The sequence below is a fragment of the Ambystoma mexicanum genome, chromosome 8, assembly GCF_040938575.1.
Source record: "Ambystoma mexicanum isolate Mex_15411 chromosome 8, UKY_AmexF1_1, whole genome shotgun sequence".
In the NCBI taxonomy this organism is placed as follows: Eukaryota; Metazoa; Chordata; class Amphibia; order Caudata; family Ambystomatidae; genus Ambystoma; species Ambystoma mexicanum.
This window is the reverse complement of record NC_090929.1, coordinates 605,411,450-605,437,791: the sequence shown is the minus strand read 5'-3', so window position 1 is coordinate 605,437,791 and position 26,342 is coordinate 605,411,450.

Sequence of the window (26,342 nt, the reverse complement as noted above, 5' to 3'; positions counted from 1 at the left end):
GACAGCGAATGCGAACGCGACAATGGTACCAGAACCAAGGATCGAACATGGCATACCAGTCTTCGTCCTATCACCCAGGTCCATGACCGCTCCTGAATTGACTCTGCTTGGAAAAGGTCTATCTTTTGTCCCCTCACAAAGAGCACGTCCTTTTGAACTGGAGCTGGAATTACGGAGATTTTTCAGGAACATACGCTTAAAACACTTCTTCGAAGTATATCTACCTTCGACCAGGGATTCACAGCCTGAACAGTCCGGAAAAACAGCAGAGAACGCCACTGGCCTAAGAGAAAAATCAGATTTTGTCCCCCCCCTGGGATGTACCCCTGGAGAAATAATAACTTTTGAGAAAGTGGTCACTAAAACTATAATGGCTGGTTTCAGAAAGGACAACTACTACAAAGACAATCTCAATAAAGAAGAAAGAATAGCCATGAGGAATTTGGAAACCGATAAGTCCATTACAATAAAACCAGCAGATAAGGGAGGAGGGATAGTCGTCTGGGATACCGCTGACTATAACATCGAATGCCTACGCCTCCTTGACGATCGAGCTGCTTATCAACCTCTGGATCATAATCCCACAAAAGATCTTCAGGAAGAAATTGCCAGCCTGACACAGCATGCTCTAATGCAGGGTTGGATATGCGAAGAAGAAAAAAGGTTCTTAAATAAAACAAACCCACGCGTTCCGGCATTTTACATTCTGCCCAAAATGCATAAGAATGTTAAAAAACCCCCTGGCAGACCAATAGTGTCTGCCTGTGAATCACTTCTGGAACCACTATCTGTTTACACAGACCATTTTCTAAAACCCTTCGTTCTGAAGATGCCCTCCTATTTAAAGGATACAACGAGCACTATCAACCTGCTAAACGATCTCACATTGAGCACCGACAGTCTACTCGCCACAATGGACGTAGAGCCTTTATACACATCGATCCCCCAACTTGATGGTCTAGAAGCCATACGAGAATGCCTGAACACTAGAAATGATACTGAGTCCGCCCCGACGAATTTCATTTTGGAGTGTGCCAGACTTGCGATGTCGGAGAATTTCTTCCTTTTCCAAAACCAGATCTACAAACAGATTAAGGGTGTCAGTATGGGAGCCACTTTTGCCCCTGACATTGCTAATTTATATATGTCACACTACGAAAGCAAAAATGTATTCTGTGAAGAGAACCCTTTCCTAGGAAACATCTCCTTATGGAAACGATTCATCGATGATATTATCATCATATGGAAAGGGACCCCTCTGGAATTACAGAACTTTCATCTCTGGATAAACTCAAGAAATCCCAACATAAAGTTCACAATACAATGGGATCACCACCAAATCGACTTTTTAGACCTACATATCTACAAAACAGGCGACCGGCTCAAGACAGAACTTTTTCGGAAACCCACTGATCGCAACAGTCTTCTCCATTTTCAAAGCTACCATCCTATGGGCTTAAAATATAACCTACCCTACGGGCAGTTTTTAAGAATACGGAGGAACTGCACAGACATGGAAAAATTTCAACTGCATGCAGAGGATTTAGGAAAAAGACTAATCGACAGGGGTTACCCACGAAAGGCCATCAGTCAGGCCCGAAAAAGAGCCAAAAACACACCAAGAGATATCTGTCTGGAAAATAAACCCAAGATAGAGTTGAACAGGATGGTATGTGTCACAACCTTTGGACCACTAAGTCCATTGATTCAGAAAACCATAAAAAAGAATTGGCATTTGATCAAACATCCGGGGACACTGGACAAGGTCCCATGTTTTGCATTCAAAAAGAACAGAAACTTAAGAGACGCATTGGTTCACACGTTCATAGAACCACCACGAGCAATACAAGCCACATTATGGGATATGCCTCCCTTAGTGGGCCACCACAAGTGTGGCCACTGTGTAGCATGCCCTTTAACTCTACAGAAAAAAACTTTTGAACATCACGGAGTAAAATGGACCATGAATGATTTCACTAACTGCAACACGAAGGGAGTGATCTACGTGATACAATGCCCTTGCAACCTGATATACGTAGGCAAAACCATACGGGCCATCAAGATGCGAATATCGGAACATCGGTCCTGTATCAGGAACAAAGTTGCCGACAAGCCACTAGTAGAACATTTTACCAACAAAAACCACAAAGATACAGATCTACGATGGTTCATTCTACAAAAAGTAACACCTGCAAAGCGGGGGGGAGACTTAAATAAAACACTGACGCAATTAGAACAGCGTTGGGTCCACAAACTAAACACTGTGCACGCAGGTTTGAATATTGCGGTAGAATGGAAATCTTTTCTGTAGATCCCAAACATTGGCAGCGTCATCATGTATATGCACCTGTAAAATGCATATGACCTGCGGTCAAGAAATGTAATATGAAATCTCTACCAAAGGGCTATGAATGAATTAAGATGCCTATCAGTGTCTATCAGCTGTAAAGATTTCCAACAATGTCGAATGGCATGCATAACACTGAATTGACTGGGCCACTCGAACCATGTGTGCAAATTGTCCCTTGTCGAACATGTGTACAAATTGTGCTATGTTACTATGTGGATTTGTTTTCCATTACTAAAAGCATGTCAACATCACGTCATGTCACTACCCTGCCAGTCATTTCAAGCACAAGGAGCGCTTTCAGTGTTCTAATTTATTTTAATTTCCCTTTAGTTTCACTAATACGCCCTGTTCTTCAACAAGGCTTCTGAGGTTACCATGGAAACCATTTTTCAAGTTTACACTTCTAAATTACTTTTTTAGACAGGCCACACCATGGCTAAGACTGATAAATGTTATTTTTTTCAATCCGAGCATTAATGGTGGAGTTATTTGTCTTTTTCGGACGCACTCGATCCAACATGGCCGACATAGATATCATTTTTCAAATTTACATTCTAAATTACGTTTTTAGATTGGCCACACCATGGCCAAGACAGATATTAGTGTATTTTTCCAGTCCAAACTCTAATGGTGGAGTTATCTGTCTTTTTCGGACGCACTCGATCCAACATGGCCGACGTAGATATCATTTTTCAAATTTACATTCTAAATTACGTTTTTAGATTGGCCATACCATGGCCAAGACTGATAATAGTGTATTTTTCCAGTCCGAGCCCTAATGGTTGAGTTATCTGTCATTTTCGGACGCACTCGATCCAAAATGGCCGCCGTATGAATAGAAAAGGCTCCTAGCAACAGCGTTACTAACGCTATGCCGCCAGGCCCCTTTCGAGCCCCGGAGTGAGTCAGCACATCCCTACAGCGCTCTCCACTGGCCCGCTATTTGTGATTCATGCACAAAGGTAAGATCTTTGTAGACACACCACCATTAGGTCAGGCATTTTGTTCCCTGAGTGGAACCCCCACTAATATGCCCCTTATTCATTTATGTGTTCAGGTTCCCGCGTGAGGACCGCATATTTAAATCAGAGTCCATCCCACTCCAAGATCCTCACAAGTGAGGTAAGATTGGTTGACCTATAACTCATTTGTTATTTAAGTATATGTAAGACACCAGATCACTATTGAGTGCCCTTCTTTGCTTTTTAATAGGATTACACTAAGATCCTTCCCACGCCTGGCGTAATACTAGAAATTCGTGCCAGTGGAAATAATTATCCACAGGTAAGCTGTGGCCTCACAGTATTGGATTTATTCCTTTGTTTAAATGATACACGCTCGAACACACTCCCCTGACGAGTTTTTCCCTTTCCCCTGCAGCACCTATTCCACCCCGTGCAGCACTTCGTCCTGATGAAGGCCGTACATATGTTGGGACATAATTGGTCCACCTAAACGGCCGAAACACCTTGGTGTAGACGCACCCCGAACAACAGTGCATTGTCACTGTCCACTACCAATTGTTAATTCACAAACCCCTTTTTTTGTCTGTTGTTGCTTACTTTGTCTAATTGTGTTGTTTTATACTGAAGTATATGAATCACCATAACAAACTATGTATTTTGATTGAGTTTGTATTACTTACACAACTGTTGTGTCAAACTATGTGACCCCATGTGTTTGTAAATATATCCTATAAGCCTGTACGGTTGGTTTCATTAAACCGTGTGATGTTATGTTGTTTGGAGAACTGTTCACTCTATGTTGATTTTTACAACTGCATAGATAAACAAACTATTATTTTCTCCAAACAACAAAAAAAGTGAGTTTCTTTCTTTTTCTCCTTTAATGCAGAGGGTAATAAGGGGTGAAACAGTGTGTTTTCATTAGAGCACTCTTCTTTGTACCTATTCAATTGTAATTTTTGTCTTAAAGTAACCCTCCTGGGTAGAATAGGTCCATAACCAGGAGCCCATTTTTTGAATTTACGTACATCAGTTACATATATACAAAATGCATACCATACAATCAGCTATGTCATGTTTAACACCCCCCTTTATTAAGTTTCTTTGAACTCGGGATGACGATGGACATTTCCGACGGGTATGACAATTATGACACTTTCGATGTCTATTCTAGTAACAATATGCAATTAGAAAGTGCGGAGGCATCTTCTAGCTGTTGAACAGAACACGGAAGAGTCACATTCCAAGCTTTGCTATCTATAAGGTGCTATTCGTGTCCTGGGAGCCGACACGCTCTAAAGGGTTTTGCGAAGGGGGGCCGTAAGAAGAGCATAATTCAAGCCTTTAGCTGCTTTATTCTAACATATTCTACCACAGTACGAGACTGGCTGGCAGCTGTGAAAAGATTAAATGCCCTGCAGCTCTCCCTCAAGGCTACAGAGAGGGAGCGTGGGCATTCCTTTCTGGGCTACCCATGAGGAGTTTCAATGAACTCCTCAGTCCCACGACCTTGCTCTTTTCATATTCAGACAACAATGTTAACAGTTGAGCAGAGTAGGCAGAATTCGCAAGAATTGCAAGCTGCAAAGCTGTTTTAGACAGACAGCAATGAGCAATGGTTAACAAGCAAAATGGCGATTCTTGCTACGTTTAAAATGGCCGCTTGTTCGTCAAGCATAGCAGTCTGTACTTCTATAATTCTGTGCATAAGACGGTTGGCCTTCGGCCATCAAGTTCTGTCTGTCATTCAAATGAAAAGGGTATTCACTTTTCCAGATTGACAAACCCTCCTTTTGGCCGTATGCCAAACATCTTATTCATTCATTGTATCCTCCTCCGATGAGGATAAGTTTTGGGGTATCTATGTCTGAACCTTTCATGCTATCATGAGCATCATCTTCATCATTAATGTCTATAGCCATGAATTGTTTTACTGTTTTTGTTTCATCAGTGTCTCTGTTATTTCGGCCATGCGTTTGTTTTCCTCTCGACACCATGTGCATACATCCCTTAGTACATCCCTCAGTTGTCTCAGTGCAAACTATTGGCAGGCATTGTATGCAACAGCAACATGTTATGAATATACCAAGTACCACCATTAGTATCGAAATTAGGTTCCATCCCCAGGACCGCAATAGTCCCCACAACCAGGATCCTATCCCCCAACCCCCTTCTTCAGTAGAGAGTGTGGAACTTAGGACATGTCATTTCCAGATTGCTTTAAATATCGTAGGGGAGTAATCATCTATATACACACAGCGTGCAGTTTTTACGAGTTTGCAAACTCCCCTACGATCAACTAATATTATATCGAGAGCCATCCTGTTTTGTAGTGCCATTAGTCTTATTCCTTTCTCTTCTAACGTCATATTAAATAAAATATCCGTTGTTGAATCTATTGTATTTTTTAATATTCTAGACAGTTTTCTTATATTATAGGAGTTTTCCATTTGGGCCAAGAATGGTATAAATTATTTGGCTATATCTATTGCTATCATTCCATCTTCACTACTCCGTTGAGTTCTACTTTTTGTTCGTCTGGCTACTTCTGCTGTTTCTAAGAGGAACACTCCTGGAAACAGTAGACCTAGGTAGCATGTACCTCCCCAGTTCCTAGGTAACCATGGATATGCTTTTGCCCCATATATAAAGTAAACAGGGTCCCCTACGTACACAGGTTCTATTTTGTGCTTTAAAACCACTGTGTTCAGGCAGCTGCTAAACGTTCCTACTTTATAGGAACCTTTTTTCTTTAAACATAGAGGAGCAGTTTTTTGGCTGTGATGCACTGTATAGGCAGGGGAAACAGCATCTTTATTCCATTCATCCCTCATTCGAAATGTCATTACTGATGTTTCTTCTGCTGGCGGGGTCAGTCTATTCTGCCTATGTAATCTATCTAGTCTTGTTGTCTTTCGTGTATTTTTACTCATGGGATCTGGTGAAAACATGCGAGCTTTGTGGAATATGGAACAACCAACAGGTCTCATGATCACTTCCTCAAATTCATTCATATTGGTCTCATCTAGCTGACCCGTATTACTCTTGTTCCATTTCCCAAAGAACATTGCACTCAACGATACTTCACATGAATGAACCAACGATAACGGTTGTACATACCAGCCTATCCCTTTCCCACCGTGCTGTGGTAAATGGGCACACACCCAGCAATCTTTTTTCTTTAAAACCGCATGGGTCATGTTCATGATGAGCAACAATGTATTGTTGCCATATCCTTCTCTATGTCTTTCCTCCATTGGGGACAAAGTACCAGTGATTACATGAACCGGGCTTTCAGTAGCTGCTTTTGGCAAAAGTGTTTCTAATGGGTGCGCGGACTCCAGGAACCATAGTGTAATAGCTGTTATTGTTGGCACTACCATACTTCAGAAACACAGGACCAATGTCCAAACAAGTAGCTTATTCCTTTTACCATGCTTTTTCCCTAAATGTACAGTCTCTAAAACTATTATCTTTTCAGCAGGGTGCAGGAGGAGGCTGAAACCGGTCTTGATTTGTTCTTCATCGTCCTTCTTCTTGCTGGCAAAGTTCGTCGTAAATGTCTCTTGTTTCTTGATGCCAGAAAAGTTCAACGAAAATGTCACAGTTCCATTCTGCCATCCCTTTCACAGCCTAGATCACTTATCCACTCCGAGCAAGATTAGCTGTTCTTTCTCCCACTGCTCAGATGATTTCTGAACAATTCTTTATTGACAGAGTACTATGTGCATCCAGCTTGTCCCGCTCTGGCTTAGGACACATGTACTCTATCAGCCTTAGTACTTATGTGCGTCCAGCTTGTCCTGCTCTGGCTCCTGACACATGTACTTTATTATAAGTGCACCGAGGAGCCGTGAGTCTTGAATTGTCCGACTTGCACAACTCTCACACTTCTCTCCTCTACGCCCCAGGTTCCTACTACGTCCGTGAGAGGAACCAAAAGCAAAAGAAAAGCACCAAATATCTGTGGATCACTTTGCCTGTCGAGGCCGCACATTATACCGTTTCACTCCTGGTATTGTATGATCTGTGAATAGTGCCATTGCACTTCCAGTATTAGGCTCAGTGTCAGCCTGCGCACAATGATGGGTGGCGATGAGCGCCGTGGCAATGATGTAGTTTCTTTCTCTGGCCTTGGTGCGTTTGCAGAAACTGGCGGGCGCCAAAGGGGTACACGCGTTGTTTCTGCTGGTGTTTGCAATGCAGAGTTTGTTTCGCTCGGCAGTGATGTTGTTTCTGCTGAGCAACGTTGGGGCACTTTTCGCCCTTTCCCCTTTCTGGCAGCCTCCTCAGGCTCTGTTTCGAGTTTTACTTCTCGCTTGGGCTTTTTTTCAACTTTCACTTCTCGCTCAGGCTGATGCTGTGGCAGTGGACTGGCAACAGTTTCTTTCGTTTCCGAGACCGTTTCCTTTCTCTGGTCGTCGGAAGTTTTCAGTAGTCCTGGGAATCTTTTGGCAAGTGTCGCATGGATCCATGCCTTCCGACCGTCCACTCGAATGGCCGTTTGCGTCGCCAAAAGTACTTGGTAGGGGCCGCGCCACCTGGGTGCTAATGCTGTCTTCTGCTCAAAGTTCTTAATCAGGACCCAGCTTCCAGGCTCCAGCGAGTGCCCTGGTCCGGTGTATCGCACTGGTAACGCCTCCTGCACCTGCTGATGAATCAAAAGCAACTTCTGCATTAAAAGGCCACAGTACGTGCTTAATACAGGATGCTCGACCTCACATAATCTTTTGGGCTGCGGTGCGCACCATACATTTGCCGGTCTCCCCATTATAATTTCATAGGGGGAGAGCCCAGTTTTAGCCTGCACAGACGTGCGCATGCACAATAGCGCTAGGGGTAATGCATCCACCCAACTCAACTTGCTCCCAGCACAGATTTTAGCTATCTTTGATTTTAAGATACCGTTATGTCTCTCAACAAGCCCGGCAGAACTGGGATGCCTGGAACTGTGGAATCGTTTCTCTATCTGTAGACCTGCACAGATCTGTAGTACTACTGCGCCCACAAAGTGTGGGCCGTTATCTGACCACAGGACACGGGGCAGCCCAAACCGGGAGAAATACTCTTTCAACATTACTTTTGCTGTTGACATGCCAGTACAGTCTTTTAAAGGAAATGCCTCCACCCACTTGCTAAATGCACAAATCACCGCTAACACATATTTGTAGTTCTGGCACCTTTCCATTTCTATGAAATCAAAATGGATCACCTCAAATGGCATGGAGGGTGGGCCAAAACTACCTACTGGTGTCACGGTTCCCTTCCCTACATCGTGTTGCAGACACGTAATACAATTCTGCACTAGCCTTTCTGCATTCTTTTTTATGTGCTCATTTTTCCATACTGTGGATAAATGCTGTACCATCTTCTTCGCGCAAATGTGGGTAGGGCTATGCGCCATTGTAACCATTGCGATTACGTAACAATTTGGCAACATCCAGTTCTTGGTCTCTTTGTCCACCCAACATCCTTCCAAATCTAACTCAGCAGAGCCCTCAGCCCACCCCTGAATCTCTTTGGTCGTGGCCTCAGCCTGCATTTCTTTGACTGTGGCAACTCCATTCTCTATCATACAAGGTACTTCCTCAGTCTGTACTGTCATCATTTTATTTCCCAAATCTGTGGCTGTTTGTTTTGCAATCCTGTCTGCAAATGCGTTTCCCTCTCCCACTTTACATGTTACTTTTTTATGCGCCTCACATTTCACTATAGCTAAGCGCTTTGGAAATGTGAGTGCAGACAACAATCGTACAATCAAAGGCCCATGCTGAATCCTGCCCCATGTGATGTCAAGAAAGCCCTCTCAGCCCAGAGTCGACCAAAGGTATGAACCATGCCAAAGGCGTACTGGCTGTCAGTATAAATATTCACGTTCAAATTCTCAGAGAGTTCACATGCTCGGGTCAGTGCTATTATTTCTGCGGCTTGTGCCGAATTGTAGGGGATTCTTCTGCTTTCCACAACACTCTCTAGGGTAGTAATTGCATATGCGGCCGTTGATGTGCCATCAGGTAATTTAAAACAAGAGCCGTCACAAAACAACTCCCCATCTGGCTCTTTCTGTGGGATGTTGCTCAAGTCAATTCTTCCCTTTGTTTCTTCTTCAGTGACCATTAAACAATCATGGGATGGTGATTTGTTGTCACCAATTTCTGCTATGGGCAGTGTATTAATTCTGCAGGATTCAATGCGCTACACCTCATAATTTGGATGTGAGGTGCAAACAAGATGAGCTCATATCTTGTTAGTCTAGCAGAGGTGAGGTGTTGCTTCTGTGTTCTGTTTAATAGAACGTCTGTGGCATGTGGCACCATCAGAATTAAAGTATGCCCCAATACCATTCCTTCCGTTTGTTTCACCGATGCAGCCGCCGCTGCAACAGATCACAAACATCGTGGTAGTGCGCGCGCTACAGGGTCCAGCGCGGAAGAATAATAGCCACACGGCCTATTTCTTCCACCTTTTTCCTGTGTCAAAACCGCCATTGCACATCCTTCACTCTCACTCACAAATAGTCTAAAGATCTTTTTATAGTTAGGAGTGCCTAAAACTGGCGCAGCACATAATGCAGCTTTCAATTGCTCAAACGCTTTCTGACATTCCTCATCCCACTGTAAGGCATCACTGCATCCTTTTTAGTTAATTTTATCATCGGCTTCACAATCAACACAAAATTACTGATCCACTGCCGACAATAAGAGGCCATGTCTATTACAGCTCTCACTCCTTTTTGCGTTTTTGGAATAGGCATAATAGAAATACTTTCTATGCGTTCTGGTGTTACTCTTCTCCTTTCTTTCGAAAGTAGGTAACCCAAATAAGACACCTCCTTTTGATTATACTGGAATTTCTTCAAACTTGCCTTGTGACCATGGGTCGCTAGGTGTGTCAATAGTAATATAGTACTTTCTTTGCAGATCTCTTTTGTGTCAGCAGCTAGTAATAAGTCATCTATGTACTGCAAGAGTACGCAACCTTCGGGTAATTCTAACATGTCTAGCTGCTCTTTTAGTGCTCTACTGTAAATACTCGGGCTTTCTGTGTATCCTTGTGGAATGCGTGTGAATGTGAATGATCGACCTCCTAGAATGAACGCGAACAAATATCTACTGCTTTTATCCACTGGAATGCTAAAGAACGCGTTCTTCAAATCAACTACATTAAGTATTCTGCAGTGGCCGGTATCATTGTCAGTATTGTTGTGACATCTGGGACCAAAGGGAATTGTGGGTCTACCACTTTGTTCAATGCGCGCAGATCAATTATGAAACGATATGGTACTTCATTGCCTCCTTTCTTGTAAACTGGAAGAATCGGGCTGTTGCACGTGCTACCTGCAATTTCTTCAACCAACCCCAATCTCACCAGGTCAGTACAATACGCTTTAATCCCTTCTCACCTTCAACAGAAATTTTATACTGGGGAATTTGTGGTAATGTAACACCTTCTTTCAAAGTTATTTTTGCTGGCTCTATTTTCAAGCATCCTACATCGTTATCATGCATTGCCCACAGACAGGTTGGTACTCTACTTAGCTCTTCTGGTAACGCTTTTGACATAAATTCCATCACCGGTGCATCGTGAGGCCAAATCGTGAGGGACACCCCATCTGCTGTACAATGTATAACTGCCACCAATTTTCTCAACAAATTTAATCCTAGCAAGTTCTCCCCACATTTTTCTGTCAGAAGAAATGGACACTGTTCCGTAAATGGTCCTATTGTAATTGGGACAGCTTCGGACATGGGGTTAATTACTGGTGTACCTGCGAACCGTACAGAAACATTCTTTTGCCCCGACATTGGGATCTCGGGAACCAAGTGGTAGTCTATCGAACACTTCTGTGCCCCTGTATCTACAAGGAAACAGTGCTCCTTATTCCCGACTCTATTTTCTACGTAGGGTCCTCTCTGATCCGTGGGCTGTCCTATTGCGAAAATAACACATCGTCTGACGTGTAGTCACCGCTGCTGCTATAATACATGTTTGACTGTGTATCAAAAATATTCCAATTTCCCCCTCGGTGTCCTCCACTCTGATCATTTCTCTGTTGGCCCTGCCCGCCCTGATTTTGGTTCGGAACACTTTGGTTCAATGCCTGGTTCTGTTGAGCTTGGTTCTTACCATAGGATTGGTTTTGATTACCACCATTGATATATCCCTGTTGCTGCTGCATGCTATTTTTGCTTGGGCCATTTGACCCTTGATGTCCTCTATGAGGCCTTCTCTGGCCAAACCCACCTCTATTCTGTAGGTGCGGGCATTGCGCCCGCCAGTGTCCTTCCTCTTTACAGTACGCACATTGATTTAATCCCAATGACACCCCGTGCATATTATTCAAATTTCCTCTGCCTTGTGCATTTCCTCTACCTCTATTGTATCCAATTACCTGCTGCAGTAACACTCCTACTATCGTTTGCATCGCTTCTTTTCTCATCTCCAATGGGTACCCATTACATATCTCACTTACTTCCTTCACTGACGTTCTTTTGTTTGACATCCATCACATTGTTTCCCTCACCCATGCCTGCAATCTTTGTTTATCACCCATTTGTCCCGGTGCCGGCAAATGCTTTGCACCACTACGAAAAACTGTCGGCCACGATTTTTGCATAAACAACCTCGACGCCTCCTTTCTACCTTTCTTAATACACTCTTGACTATATTCAGGTGTAGCAAACATTTCAGCATATCTATCTTCCATTTCATTTTTTAGTTCAATGAGTTTGTACACATGTTTTCTTACATCCTCATCTCTTTGCTCACTGCGTGCTAACTTATTCAAATCTAACAATCGTTGTGGCGGTAAATTCCCAAGTATCTTTTTCTATTCCCCCACCAAAAATGTCCCCATGCATTCCAACACTACCTGTCTCTCGTTGCTTTTTCGGTACCCATATAATGAGGCCAATGCTGCCGTCCCATCATTTCCTTCTATGTACATTTCTGCCTCTTGCTGTAATTCAATCTTTCTTTCTTTGCTGATTGCGCTGCGAGTTACCCGTCCAAATCCTGTTCCTTCAGCCATGCCTCTAGCCTCCCCGGTCTCAATTTCGACTTCGGGAGGGGCGGATGGTGCTGAATCTGTTCCTGGAGCGGGAGGTGCGGATGGGACAAGTGAAGGGCCTTTCTGGGTGCTGGGAAATTGTGCGTCTGCGGTCTGCGCTTGTGGGAGTGCTCGAGCTGTGGTTGGGGCGTGGGTTAATGCTTGTGTGAGGGGAAGTGCTTGGGCTTTGGGAGGGCATATGAGAGCTACTGGTTGGGCCTGCGCAGTCACTACTGGCGTGTTTGGTTTCGATCCTGGTTTTGGGCCTCGACTCGTATTAGTTAGCAAATGTTCCATTAATTCATCTGCTATGTGTAGTTCCTGCTGCGGGTATATTCCTTCTATGTTCATTTGCTCACGTCTCCCTTCCCTTCTTAGACTTGCCATCCACTCCTCCTCCTCCTTTTCTTCTGCTACCTCAAGCTTTGATTTGTGCCTACGCGCATGCTTCTCTCTACTCCTAAGTCGGATCATTGCTTCCCGCCTCCAATCTTTGATAGTCTCAAAAGCTGCGGGTCGCGCTTTTTTCCTTATCAACGCCCTTTCTAGGTTATCTATCCTCGCAATCTCAAAACTACCATTAATCGGCCACTGATGGTCCTGTTGCTTTCTAGTTTGCCTATGCAAAATTTCACAAAATATTATCGCACCCACACCATATTTTGCATACATGTCATAATCCGGCGTTCCCCCAGGCGGTGCACTTTGGCCATATTCCAAGGACTGTCTACCGCAGCGGAAAAGCCCTGCTAAAGTGGACAGTAATCCAGGCATGTTTTTTAACCTTCCCCTTTGGTTAACTAACCTTTACCTGGATGTTTGAATTTGCAAAATCAACACTCTTCCAAAAATCAGGTTTTCGTTTGAATCGGGGAATGACTCACCTGATAAAACAAGTCGCCTGTCCTGACGCAACCTCTCCCAACGTCGTGTCTGTGCTTCTCTGGCCTCTGCCTCCTTTGCCCTCTGGCCCGGTACGTCGATCAGGGATCAGATGTGTGCAGATCTGCGAAGGAATCTCTCCTCACTTCTACAGGGCGCCCCGTACACCTCTTGATCCCGGCTCGATCGTCCCGTCCTCGCCGTTCTTCCGCCTTTACTCCGTTGCAACGTATACGATGGGGCAAGTGGGGGAGGGTCCCTATTCGGGCGCCATCTTGAAAGGGGCCCCAAGGGGTCCCTCGTGATATGGAAACAAGGCAATGACCATACACAAAAGGATACGCCAGACACGAGGTTCAAATTCCCAATGCTAGGGTTTATTGCAAGCAAAAATAGTCCCAATTGGCCAACTGTGGTCTCACGCCCCGCAACGTGAGTTTCCTAGACCTCGAGGGACGCAAGAGAGCGAATTACGTACATCAGTTACATATATACAAAATGCATATCATACAATCAGCTATGTCATGTTTAACACCCCCCTTTATTAAGTTTCTTTGAACTCGGGATGGCGATGGACATTTCCGACCGGTATGACAATTATGACACTTTCGATGTCTATTCTAGTAACAATATGCAATTAGAAAGTGCGGAGGCATCTTCTAGCTGTTGAACAGAACACGGTGGTTCTGTTCTTGGAAGCAAGCTGCACACGGGGAAGAGTCACATTCCAAGCTTTGCTATCTATGAGGTACTATTCGTGTCCTGGGAGCCGACACGCTCGAAAGGGTTTTGCGAAGGGGGGCCGTAAGAAGAACATAATTCAAGCCTTTAGCTGCTTTATTCTAACATATTCTACCACAGTACGAGACTGGCTGGCAGCTGTGAAATGATTAAATGCCCTGCAGCTCTCCCTCAAGGCTTCAGAGAGGGAGCGTGGGAATTAATTTCTGGGCTACTCATGAGGAGTTTCAACGAACTCCTCAGTCCCGCGACCTTGCCCTTTTCATATTCAGACAACAATGTTAACAGTTGAGCAGAGTAGGCAGAATTTGCAAGAATTGCAAGCTGCAAAGCAGATTTAGACAAAAGCAATGAGCAATGGTTAACAAGCAAAATGGCGATTCTTGCTATGTTTAAAATGGCCGCTTGTTCGTCAAGCATAGCAGTCTGTATTTCTATAATTCTGTGCATAAGACGGTTGGCCTTCGGCCATCTTTTTACGTCTGTCATTCAAATGAAAAGGGTATTCACTTTTCCAGATTGACAAAAACATAACATAAACCTTGGCTATTTACATTCATACTATGTACAGAAAGGAAAACATACTAGATTATTTGCAGATATAAAACTTGACTATTTACATAACTATTACATAGAATAAAAATCATGAATAACATAAGATCTATCAAAGGATCTTGCCATTCGTACAATATCCAATTTCATTATCAAGGAGAAGCGTACTAAGAAAATTCACCAAGGCTATGTTCAAACTCATATTGGCAGAGATAAGAAGGAAAGCCCATCTAAATTCAAGCTGTACATTTGCAACTGTAGCCATATGTTTCTCAAAAAATGTGTTTCTCAAGGAAATCAGAGCTGTACATTCTACGATTAAGTGCTCTAAGGTTTCTTTTTGTACTAAATCATTGCAGAATCTACAGAAATTCTCTTACACATCAATTTGCTTTCCTTGGGCCAAGACATCTCGGGTGAGCCATAACTTAAATCGCATTCTCACCATTGCCATGCATATTTGTGCGGAGGGGGCTCTGGTCAGACATGGTTCAACAACTCCCATACTCTTGTCAGCATAGCTTTTGTTATTAAAGTGCTTATACTGCAAGCATAATGAACTTGTTAGAATCCAATCTTGGAGGAAGATTTTCTTTTTAGCTCTCACTGGGTTCATTATGAGTGTTTCCAAGTTGACATCTGCCATTACTAGGACTTGATAAACATATCTAGTTCATTTCTGGGTGAAAACATGGTCTGATGTAAACAGGTAGGATGCTAGTACTGCAAGAATTGATATTTCATTAGTATTTACAAGACATTTACGCAGAAGGGCACGTAATTGCCCATGATATTTCGCACTTAAGGATATGAGACCTAACTCATATCTCAAACATGGCCCATGAGTGGATTGTGGTACATTAAGAATCTGTCTCCAGAACTTGGCTTCTAATTTATTCAAGAATTGGGTAGAAGTTATAGCTCTTGATTCTAACCCATATAACAATACAGGAGAAACTTTTTGTTGCCAAAAAAAGAGCGCTGAATTAATGGGGAATTTGCCATATTTATAAAGTATTATTTTAGTTTGGGATATGGATGATGTTAACTTATCTTGTAACATATGTGTGTGCACTGAGGCAGAGTTATTACCTTCAAATGGTAAGCCCAGGTATCTATAGTGAGATACAACATCCAAGGTGATGTCTTTAACCCTCCATACAAATGTATTTCTGCGTGTTGGTTTAGGGATTTATGCTACAATTTGTGACTTTTTTACATTCATTGACAGTTCATTTTCATCAAAATAAGCAGTAAGAACCAATAGTAGCTTTTGCAGTCCTGTAGGGGTCGTAGAGATAAGGACAAGATCATCAGCATACCATAATGCTTGTATTGCAATCGTGTTTATCTTTGGCAAGTCTGATGCAATATGGATGACAATATCTCTAACATCATGGATGACAAAATTAAACAGGGCCAAAGCCAGAATACAACCCTACTTCAGTCCTCTTGGGGTTCCTATTACAGCAGACAGCAATCCCATAAAGGTCAGACGAACCTGAATGGAGGTTGGGGAGTGCAACACAAAGATGATATCAATCAGATCCTGGGGACATTGGGCTTTGACCAATTTCTTAATTAGTTTCATTCTTGAGACAGAGTCAAATGCCGCGTTTAAATCAATAAATGCAAAGAACAATGGTGTATTTGTGTTTTTTGCTTGTTCTTTTAAAGCATTAAGTATCATTAAGTTAACTGAAGTCCCAAGACCTGGAACAAAGCCTGTTTGATTTCGATCACGAGAATTGGATGACTGTGACCATTTGTTGAAATTTCTTAGGACTAGTCGATTAAAGATTTTGCCTGGGGAATCCAAAAGAGTTATCGGTCGATAGATTGACGGTATTCCACGATCACCCTTTTTAAAGATTGGTACTATGAGTGAAGTACGCCATGTGTCTGGGATTTTCTTTGGGAAAAGAATTTGTTGAAAAATATTGTTAAGTATGGTTGCGCAATGTTTAGGATGCTGTTTTAGCATTTGGTTGGTGATTCTAACTGGTCCAGCAGCTCGCGAAGAAGATGATTTCAATTTGAGTTGTTCTATAATGGTCTCCGAGTATTCCAAGTTCCACGATGATGTAGGTTGTATTTCGTAATGGAACGAATCAAAGGACTTGTCCACATATAGAGCTGTAAAATGTGCAATCCACTGAGTTTCAGAGACTCAGTTTACTTGTGAATGGAATTGATTATGAATTGCATTTACATTTAACAATTGCCAAATTTGAGCCAAATTTTTTTTTGATGTAGCCACTAGGAAAGCTTCACCATCTTGTTGGAACAATTTACCTTTGTAGGATCTGGCCCAGGTTCTGAAGCGAGATTTAATAACCTTGCGAACTTTCATCCTCTCGATCAAAGGTAAACTACTAGTAGCTCGCATTTCGCTACGGTATACTTTTTTTGCCTGTTGCATATGTTGGTTAAATGCATGGTTGTGTTTATTCTTAGTAGGAATGTAAAGAGTTTTATACATTGACAAAGCATCTACATACGATTGAGATTGACATGATCTTAGTTGTTCGCACAAGGTTTCGTTGAATGCAAGCAGAGACTTTGGAGTCCACTTAAAGCGTGTTTTAGAGTTGTTTATGCACAGATCTTGGGACATCCAAGAGCGCTTTTGTTGATTATCAGGGTCAATTCTGGGCCAAGTTAGCATTAACATATGGTGATCACTTGCAGATTGCGTTTTTATTTTGAAACTTGTTGACTGCACGAATTGCGCATTTGATAAATAAATGTAGTCGATCGTGCTGATTGAGGTACCTCTCTGCCAGGTAAAATGAGATGGAATATCACCAGGCAGGGACCCATTGGCCATTTGCATGCCGAGATGGTTCATGTAGCTGTTCCATTTATTTATTTTTTGGGTTTTCTTCACACTAGATGTTTTAATGCAATCGAGATTGAGATCTCCAGCTAGAATGATAGATGTAATTCCATTCGTTTTTGCAATCAGTTCAAATATTATGGACAAGTCTCTATAGAAAAGGCCATCCGATATTGCTGCAGGGTTTCTATATAGATTAATTACAGCTAGAATATGATTGTCAAGTGTAATTTTGACAAATTGCATGTAGCTGTACGGACTAGCCCATTGAAGTAAGTTGATGGTTGAGCTAGATTTAACGGCTACTAGGAGGCCCGCCATAGGTCGACCCTTCTGCGCTAGTATTGCTGTGGTGAAGACTATGTCATGATTGTCCCATATGGGAAGAGTAGTCATCCAGGTTTCCTGAAGGATTACTATATCCGCCTCAGAGAGATTGCTGTTTTGTTCCCATTGCAAATGGCTATGACCCCTCGTATTCCAACTTATGAGTGTAAGAGAACTGGATTGCTTTTCGGAAGGGCTTCTGTGTCTCACACAATGTTTCGTAGTTCTTCCTTTCGGGATCTTGAGCCAGAAGGAAGCCCATTTTGAACAATACCATCTTTGCTCACCATAACGTGTTCAGCACTAGACCAGATTACATCCATAATCGGACTATGGATAAATTCACATCACAAATGAATTGGTCAATGTCCGCTGATGTCAGATCTTCTAGTTCAACGATGTCATTGAAGATGTTGAGAACACTTGCTCTTGAAAGATCATATTGTTGGTGAGGTGCTGATCGACATTTCAGTATTAGCGTATGGTAATTGGCAAAGCCATTTTTTACTTTGGCATCTGGTTTCTGCTGCTTAATATTAGGGCCCTCTTTCATGTGCTGGTTTTGATGCGGAGGGTTTTTTACAGAAATGGGAGTCCTTTGTCATAATGCGAAATCATTGGTCAAAGCATTGCAATTTGTATGTGAAACTCTTGATTCTGTGTTTCTTAACTGAGTGCTATGAGTTGGCGCCAGGTTATGGTGCGCAAATTATGTTAAAATAGCTGTCTTTATGATCTCATTTTGTTTGTTCATCATGTGAGATTGCTTTCCTTCCTTAGGAATTACTTGTGGAGAGTTCATAAAGATCACTTGTCTCGGTTATTCCGAGTTCACCTCTTGGTTCAATTTAGACTGAATTTCACTTACTTTCGGAACCTGAGCAATTGCAATTGGTGCTTTTGGACCAGACTCACTTACAGGAACCACCACATTTGCTTTGATGGCACGTTGTGAAATATTGGCATCAACGACAGCTTTAATGGCATCATTCTGAGTATAGAATTCTTTTGGGTTAGATGCTTGCCGTGCAATGGCCGGTTGAGGCATGCGGTCCGCTGCATTTTTGGACTTCGCGCAGGGACCTTGTGGAGTTACTTGATGATAAGACTTAAGAACATCGTCATCCAGAGCATTTACAAGTTGGTTCAGAGGTGAGTGGGTCGTGGGAGGGCAGGCTGGGTTTTCAATTTGTGTTGTGGGAAGTTTATTTTCAAGCAATTGTCCAACCACCTTAGTTTGTTTACAAGGAGATTTCGTGGATTTGGTTAAATCAATTGAAGGAGGGCGAGATGAAAGATTGTTGACTTTCGCTGTTTTACTGCTTGATTGATAAGGTTTGGTCATAAGGTGCCTTGCATTACCTTTAGCACCAGGGCGTTTAGTAAAAACGTCATAGGCTACCTTATTTACTTGTCGCTTTGCGATTGTTGGGTTATTATCCACGCTTATCCATGAAGAGTTGTGATCCATTATTGTTGGAATATCAGAATCGATTGGGTGGATGATGTGCTCAAAAGAGGGTAAGATTTGAATTGGATTTATTGAGAGTGCTGAAGGTATTGGCACATTTGGAGTTGCCCTAATGATTTAATTTTCTGCTGAAACATGTTGTAAATGCAACAATCTCTGATGAGGATGTTTTTTAATCCATGTTGTAATTTGATCAATCTTTTCAGATTGAATATTGATTTTTAATTCGAGCGACTCAAAGAGTTTGAGTAAACTTTGGATTGTTGAATTTACCGCCACCAATGTAATTTCAAGTAAGCCAGAATTTTAAATTGTTGTTACTTTTTCTCTAGAGGAAGCTCGATGTCTAGGATTAGGTAGAACATATGAGGCCGCTAGAGAGATGGATGCGTCCATTGAACATCGTTGGTGGTAATCCGGTGATGCAGAATGAGGAGATGAATTTTTTCCTCGGGTACTTGCATGAATTGAAACTTCTGAGAAAACTTCTTGATTGTCCTCAGTGTCTGAGATTTCCTCAATGTGGTCCAACTGTGGTTGTGATAGTTTATCTTTTTCAGAGATCTTAATTGCTTGCAACATTGTATTATCAGACACTGGGAGCTCCTCGTGATTTTGGATATCTTCGTGGTTTGTTGGCACACTCTGACAGGCACTAGACTGCGCTAAAGAAGTATCAATAGACCCTTGAGCTGTGGTTTGTATTGGCTTTTCTAATACTTCTTGATTTATTGAGGCTTCTTTGGGCGAACCAGCCAGAAGTGCTGATGGAGTGATGGCTTGGGTCGCATAGTTTGGTGAGTCTTGTAATTCTTCCTGATTCATTGTTGTAACAGGAAGAGAACCAATCTGTAAATAAGGAGGGGTGGCATCCTGAGCCATGATTTTTAGCGAGGGCAAAACTGTCTGATATCCTTGCTCGAGGTTGGGGTTTTCACTCGATTTTCGACACGTGGCGTGAGTGTAATAGATGTACAAGAGGACACTTTTTGTGATTTGTTTTTTACTTTTCTCGAGACAGAACGCAGCGGGGTGCCTTTTTGAGGGACTGTATTAGGCATGTTTGATTTAAGGGTATACGGTTGCATAAGCAAAGCAAAGTTCTCTCAAACAATTTTGTTAAACAACTACTTTAACTGTTAAATAAGGCAACCACAGAACAACAGTGCAGAAAGTTAGAAATGGCTTACAAATGCAAGGGCAGATAAGTTCAGACACCCTGTCCAGTGGTACAATTGTATATTTATTTGCAAGATTTCCCCGACACTCTGCGCTGCAGCTCCGCGGCTAAGGGGCAAAGCGGGACTTGAGGGGACTTGCTTGGGTGCGCGCGCATCACAGGTTAAATAGGTGCCGCCTCCAAATGGTAAACAAGCCTAAACAATGAAAAAGTAACAATAAACAGTGTTTAATGTATCATAGGAAGGATAGTATAACTATCACAAAGTCACTGCAGTAAGTTCACCTTTCAAATTGGAGTCCAAAGCACGATCTGAGCAAAATGAAGTAAAGCGTCCCTGGAGCAGCACACCGTAGGTGACCGCAGGGCTGCCCTGACCGAGGAACGTGTCCTTGGGGCAGCAATGTCATCTGCGGCCCCGACCAGCCGGGTGTTGGCAAGTGCAGGGGCAGATGCCAACCAGGTCAGTTCATTCCAGGGCCCCCAGCAGCCACTGACGGAAGTCATGGCCTCACTTCATGTTCCACCTGCCACTCCCTCGGCTCATTCCACCAGCGCCACTGCCCATATTGATCAGGGCGGCATTTGCCAGCCTTGGTCTGGACCAGCGTCCAAGAGGAGGAAGGTTGCACCTGCAGTACAGGCTGGGACCCCAGACAGAGCTACGGCCTCTGGCACGTTGAGGAAAAAGCCTTTCTGCAAGCAGGAACTGGACTTCCTCGTGTGCTACGTGTGGGACCACAACCGTGACATGCTAGTGGGGCTGAATTGTCAAACTAGCCATTGTGATACCAACTGGAAGCAAGCTGCGGAACATGTGAGTGCATTCGCCATGAGGAGCGCACGGCGCAAGAGTGCAAAAAGCGTAGGAATGACCTCAAACGCAGCGTTAAGGCGAAGCGTGCCTCAAATTACAACATGACACTGGTGACTGGCGGTGGGCCAGCACCTGAGGAGGAAGACCTCACTCCGCACGAGTCACTCGTTTCGGAGTTCATACCACCAGAATTGTTCGGAGGAGTGGGAGAAATGCCAAAGTCCTGCCAAAGATGCTCTCAGCCGAGTACAGTGAGTGTTTTAGCATGTTTGTCGAGGACATGTGTGTTTTACTTGTGTGATGTGTGTGCATGACTGGCACTACATGTCATGTGTACATGGCTCTCATGTGCAAGTCATGCAATGCTTCACTGATGCATGCCTGCTCTGCAGGATGGTGAACATGTAGAGCAGACGGGGACTGTCCTCATCACCACACTTGCACCTTACTCACATGCTAGTCACCCGGATGCCCTTCCGGTCCATGTTCCAGCTCACTGGCCCTTCTGCATGTAGCCTGGGGTGTCCTTCCTCTCAGCACTGGGACTATGTGATTGCATGACTGACGTGCATGTGTCCTCTGCCTGCATGCGGGTACTCCACGTAGGCATGCTCCCTTGCCCCGCCACCACCCCTGCATCCCAATTTCAGCAATGTGCTGGTGTGCATCAGTTTGCCGTGATGCAATGCCCTGTTCAAGCCTCCTGTGTACATGCAAACTTCCACCAGCCAACCGGCCAGACACATGCAGTGGGTTACATCCTCTATCCTTCATGCAGGCTGTCTCACTTGGACTGTGCAGATGGCAGATGCTCCACAGGGACATGAGTGCCCATTCATGCTCCATGTGCATTCCATGATCATTGTAGTACGTGTCCAGGGTGACCTACATTTCATGGCATTTCATCAGCTTTCCCATGCCCACTCTGGCTCAGTCCTGCGTCCCACACATGTTTAGGGTGTGACAGTCTGTGTGGGGCACAGACCTCACCCTGTTTCAGGCCCACTGACTCTGTCCAACTGGTGTAGTGTCTTCTGCACAAATGGGTGTACTACGGAGGATTCATCATGTGTCCTGCTCACTGTCCATCATCATCTGCTGTGTTGTCAGTTGACTCAGATGATGCAATTGATGCTAGTCAACACTGTCTGCCAATACACAGGTCTCTGGTCATCCTTTCGATACCATGCAAGCCATCCCTGCATTTCTACTTAGGGGGAGATGTGGTTTGCTTGTAGCCAATGCAACCCATTGCATGCACATTGCACATGATGCTTGAACTTGCCCTTGCACTGCCTTCACATATATTGATGCACATCATGATGCACTTGTTCATGTAGATAGTGGGTGACGTACACATGTACTGCACTGCATCAACCCACTTCTGAGCTGCGTTACACCATTCTACATGCCTACTCACTGATGCCATGTCAATGTGACCTTGCACGCATGGCAGGTTCTCAGCTGTGTCTGACATGTCTGCTTGATGTGTTGGCTGTCTGTGTGATGTCTATGTGTGTGTGTGTGTGTGTGTGTTATGTGCTTCTGACATGTGTACTGATGTTTTTTTTCTCCACTTTTCAGATGATGACGCAATGGAGCCAGAGGATGGTGTTGTCATGACAGGCACAGGGTTGTTATCACAACAGCAACCCGGCACAAGTGGGGGTCGGGGGGTGGTAGACCACAAGAACCCACATGTGTTACAGACCATCTTGTCTATGGCTGGCAATGAGTCCAGCCTAGATGACCACTCTGATGTCCATGTCGAGTTGGATGTGCATCAGGTTCATTTGTCAGGGGTAAGTGATTCTGATGTGGATGCTCCTCTGTCTGCGACACCTGCACTGAGGGGCCAGACGGTGGTGGGACCTCCGCCTGTGGTGGATTGGGACACAGAGTCATCCTCCACACCAGTCACTGATGTGCCTGGGACATCACGTCGACGGGGGAATGTTGTCCTGAACCGCAGGCGGCACCGACCCGACAAGGACGGCCAGTCCTTGGAACCCACAGGTGTCAAGCCCACCAACGCGGTGGCCGCACGCCACTCAGGTATACTGAGTGGGAGCAAGACATGACTGCCAATTCAGAACGGCAGGGGGCAGCAATGGAAAACATTGCTGTGATCATGGAGTGTGTGGCCCAATCCGTGCTCCCCACTGCTAGGCAGGTGCTTCTCCAGCAGCGGGAGGAACAGTCCATGGCCTGCTCGTTCAGGCTGGGCATGACGGCCTCAGACAGGGCACGCCAGGCTGAAATGTTGTCTTTGCGTCAAGCAATTGCTGCTCACGCAGAGGCACACATGGAGGCACTGAGGGCTGAGTATGAGTCCCTCAGATCCACTCTGGGTGTCCTCTTGATGTCCCAGAGGGTGCGGTCAGAGGAGAGGGTTGAGCAGCTTGAGCGTACCATCTCGGCTGAGCTACGTGCTTGCCGGGAGGTGCATCAGTTGTCCAACCAGGCCACGCAGGAAGAACTCTGTGTTACACGTGTTACCTTGCAAGAGGAAGCACGTGTATCACAGGAGTTTCTTCATGCTGACCTACGTGTAATCGCCCCACAGAACCAGGCTCACCTGTCCGGCAGACTTGCTGCCGACGAGGGGCAAGCTGCGCCTAGGCATGGCCGGGCTCCTGTGCCATGTCAACCTTTTGAGGAAGTGGCTGACTCGGACGACTAGATATCTCCCACACAGGTCGGGCTGTGCAGGCGTTGAGCCCATGGAGGTTTTTTTTTTTGTCTCAACATCATCACATGTGGGTGTTGAGGTGCACCCTGTATCTCCCCCCTCCTGGGTGCCCCCCCGCCTGCATCATATGTGGCCATTTTGATTTTTGATTTTAGTTTAGGTAGTTAATATTGACTATTTGAAAGTTATTTTCATTAGGTTATGTAGGTTGTTCATTGTTAGTTTAATTAGATAATATAGTTTAATATTGTTTGTCTATTGTGCATTCATGTGACGGTGTGGTGCTTTGTGGCTTTTGAAAGCATCCACTGTCTGTTCCATCTGGGCCCTTCAAGCTTGTCTCGTGTATGTGTTTGCAGCTTGGGGTCCTGACTCACATAGGCCACTCCTGCTTCCCTTATCCATGGGCTTGCTAGGATAGTTCGGTATAACTAAAATGTACACAAGGGATTTGGACTTTCGTCATAACTGTGGCCTGTCTGCTGCTGTACTACTTGTGTTAACACCCCTAGTGGGGATTTGTAGCATTCTATCCACCCCATGTCTGTAATCGAATTGGGTGAGTACGTAATTGATGTCTCCATTAATTGATGTGGATTGTGATGTATGTTATTTTCTTGCCTGTATATGTGCTTGATGCCCTTCATGCTGTAGACAGTAGCCCGCACCCTTGGCCTGTCAACGTCACACTGATGGTGGGAGGAGTTTGGATGTAGGTCTGTAACCTGGCCCAGTGACAACCAGCATGAATACACACACACAGGGAACTTTCGAGCATTATTAATATCTTTTATGCCCTTTCTGCAGGAAAATGAGCCTCCACACTACCTTTGCCAGCAAACACAGGGATGAGTAATCCTGATGACTGGCCACGTTCGGTGGTGCAGACGTGTGCATGTGTGCGCAAGCAGAAGCACAGGGCTTGTGCTCAGACTTCCGACAGAAGCAGACGTGTTTCCAGGAGCTCCAGGCAAGGTGAGCAGCACAAGGGCCCACACCGCAGCCAACCTTCCACAAGGCCACTTGCACATGCATGCTAAGTAGTACCAGTGCTGGGGAGCTTTGCCAGGCATTGTTGGAGAAGCGCACAGTACAGCCGATATGCGTTTAGGGCCAAATACAAAGTGGCTTTACAAGTTGTCAGGGGCACACGCAGGGGCCATCAAACATATCCTCGAGTACCCCCTGCTCCATTGAAGCAGAGTTACTAGGGCAGTAGCGTTCCTAGCCAGAAACTGATGCAGCGCACAGGGACACCCTGCGAGGCACAGACTCGTGTGCAGTGCATATCATTTGCATGTGCAAATTGCCACATGCACTACCTATTGATATCCGCGGCTGCCAGTACACAACTTGTAATGAAGTTGCACCTCGCTATACGCGTATAGCAGCTCACCCAGAGACCATTGTATCATGTGTGATTCTTGACGCATTGGTCTTCCATTTCCCACGCGCTCACATGCGGCTGCCTTACTGCATTGACAGTGTATGAACCATGAGGGGGCCAAGCTAAAGTATGGGTACAAAGCAGCAGATAGGAGTGTTTGTTTGTGGAGGAGTCACTTACTTTGGGGCATGGATGGTGTTATGTGTGTTGTTAACACACATTCAGATTAGTAACTCACGCTCTCTTTGCAGCATTGAACTGCTCTTGTTACCAGACCTGAGAGTTCACAGGCAGGAGGCCAACACTCACCCCAGAGATAATTTTCTCTTTGGCTTGCTTTTGACTCATTTGGTACAATGTGCATGATGAACATGTTTTCTCAGATTGAGTATGTGTTATTGCGAATATTATTTTTTTGTATTTTGACAACTTTCCCTTGCCAAACCGACTCCCCTCTCCTGCCCCTCTTTCCAGTTATCCTGCATACCAATGCCTGTCCAAACAACATATCCCTGACCCTCCTTCCCTTGCCGGGGTCTCAGAGGCCTGTGTAGGTTTGACCTTGCAGGCGCACAGACCACGGAGGGGGAGGTTGGTTTGTGCCACTCCTGTGCCTGGACACTGGAGCTGTGACACTACCCATCAGTTGTTGCATCCTCATTGTATGTTATGTATCGTAAATGGTACCCATCCTGTAGGACCATTGTTCAACTGTGCTACCTTGGTTGTTCTATCATTGTGCTTGTACATGTACTTTGACATTTCCTGCTACTTCAAGTCATCTATTGGAGACTCTTCCTGGGTTTTTGGGTGCCTACAGGCTTTTTCCCTGGTTTGTGGGTTTGGCTCCTTGGAGTTCTCTGCGATTTGGTATTTTTACCAGTCAAGGTGGCCTCTGAGGGGGCTGAACCCTATTTACACGCAAGCTGGAACATGGAGACCAAGGGGTAGGGCGATCCTGTAGCCAGGTAGACTTGAAGGAAGAAGGCTACATACCCCATACACAGTTGTTCATAAGGTCACGGTGATGTGTAAATGAGGGAGGGCCTTTTGTGGTTGGACATTTGGGTTGGGCTACAGTGTTTTGGGC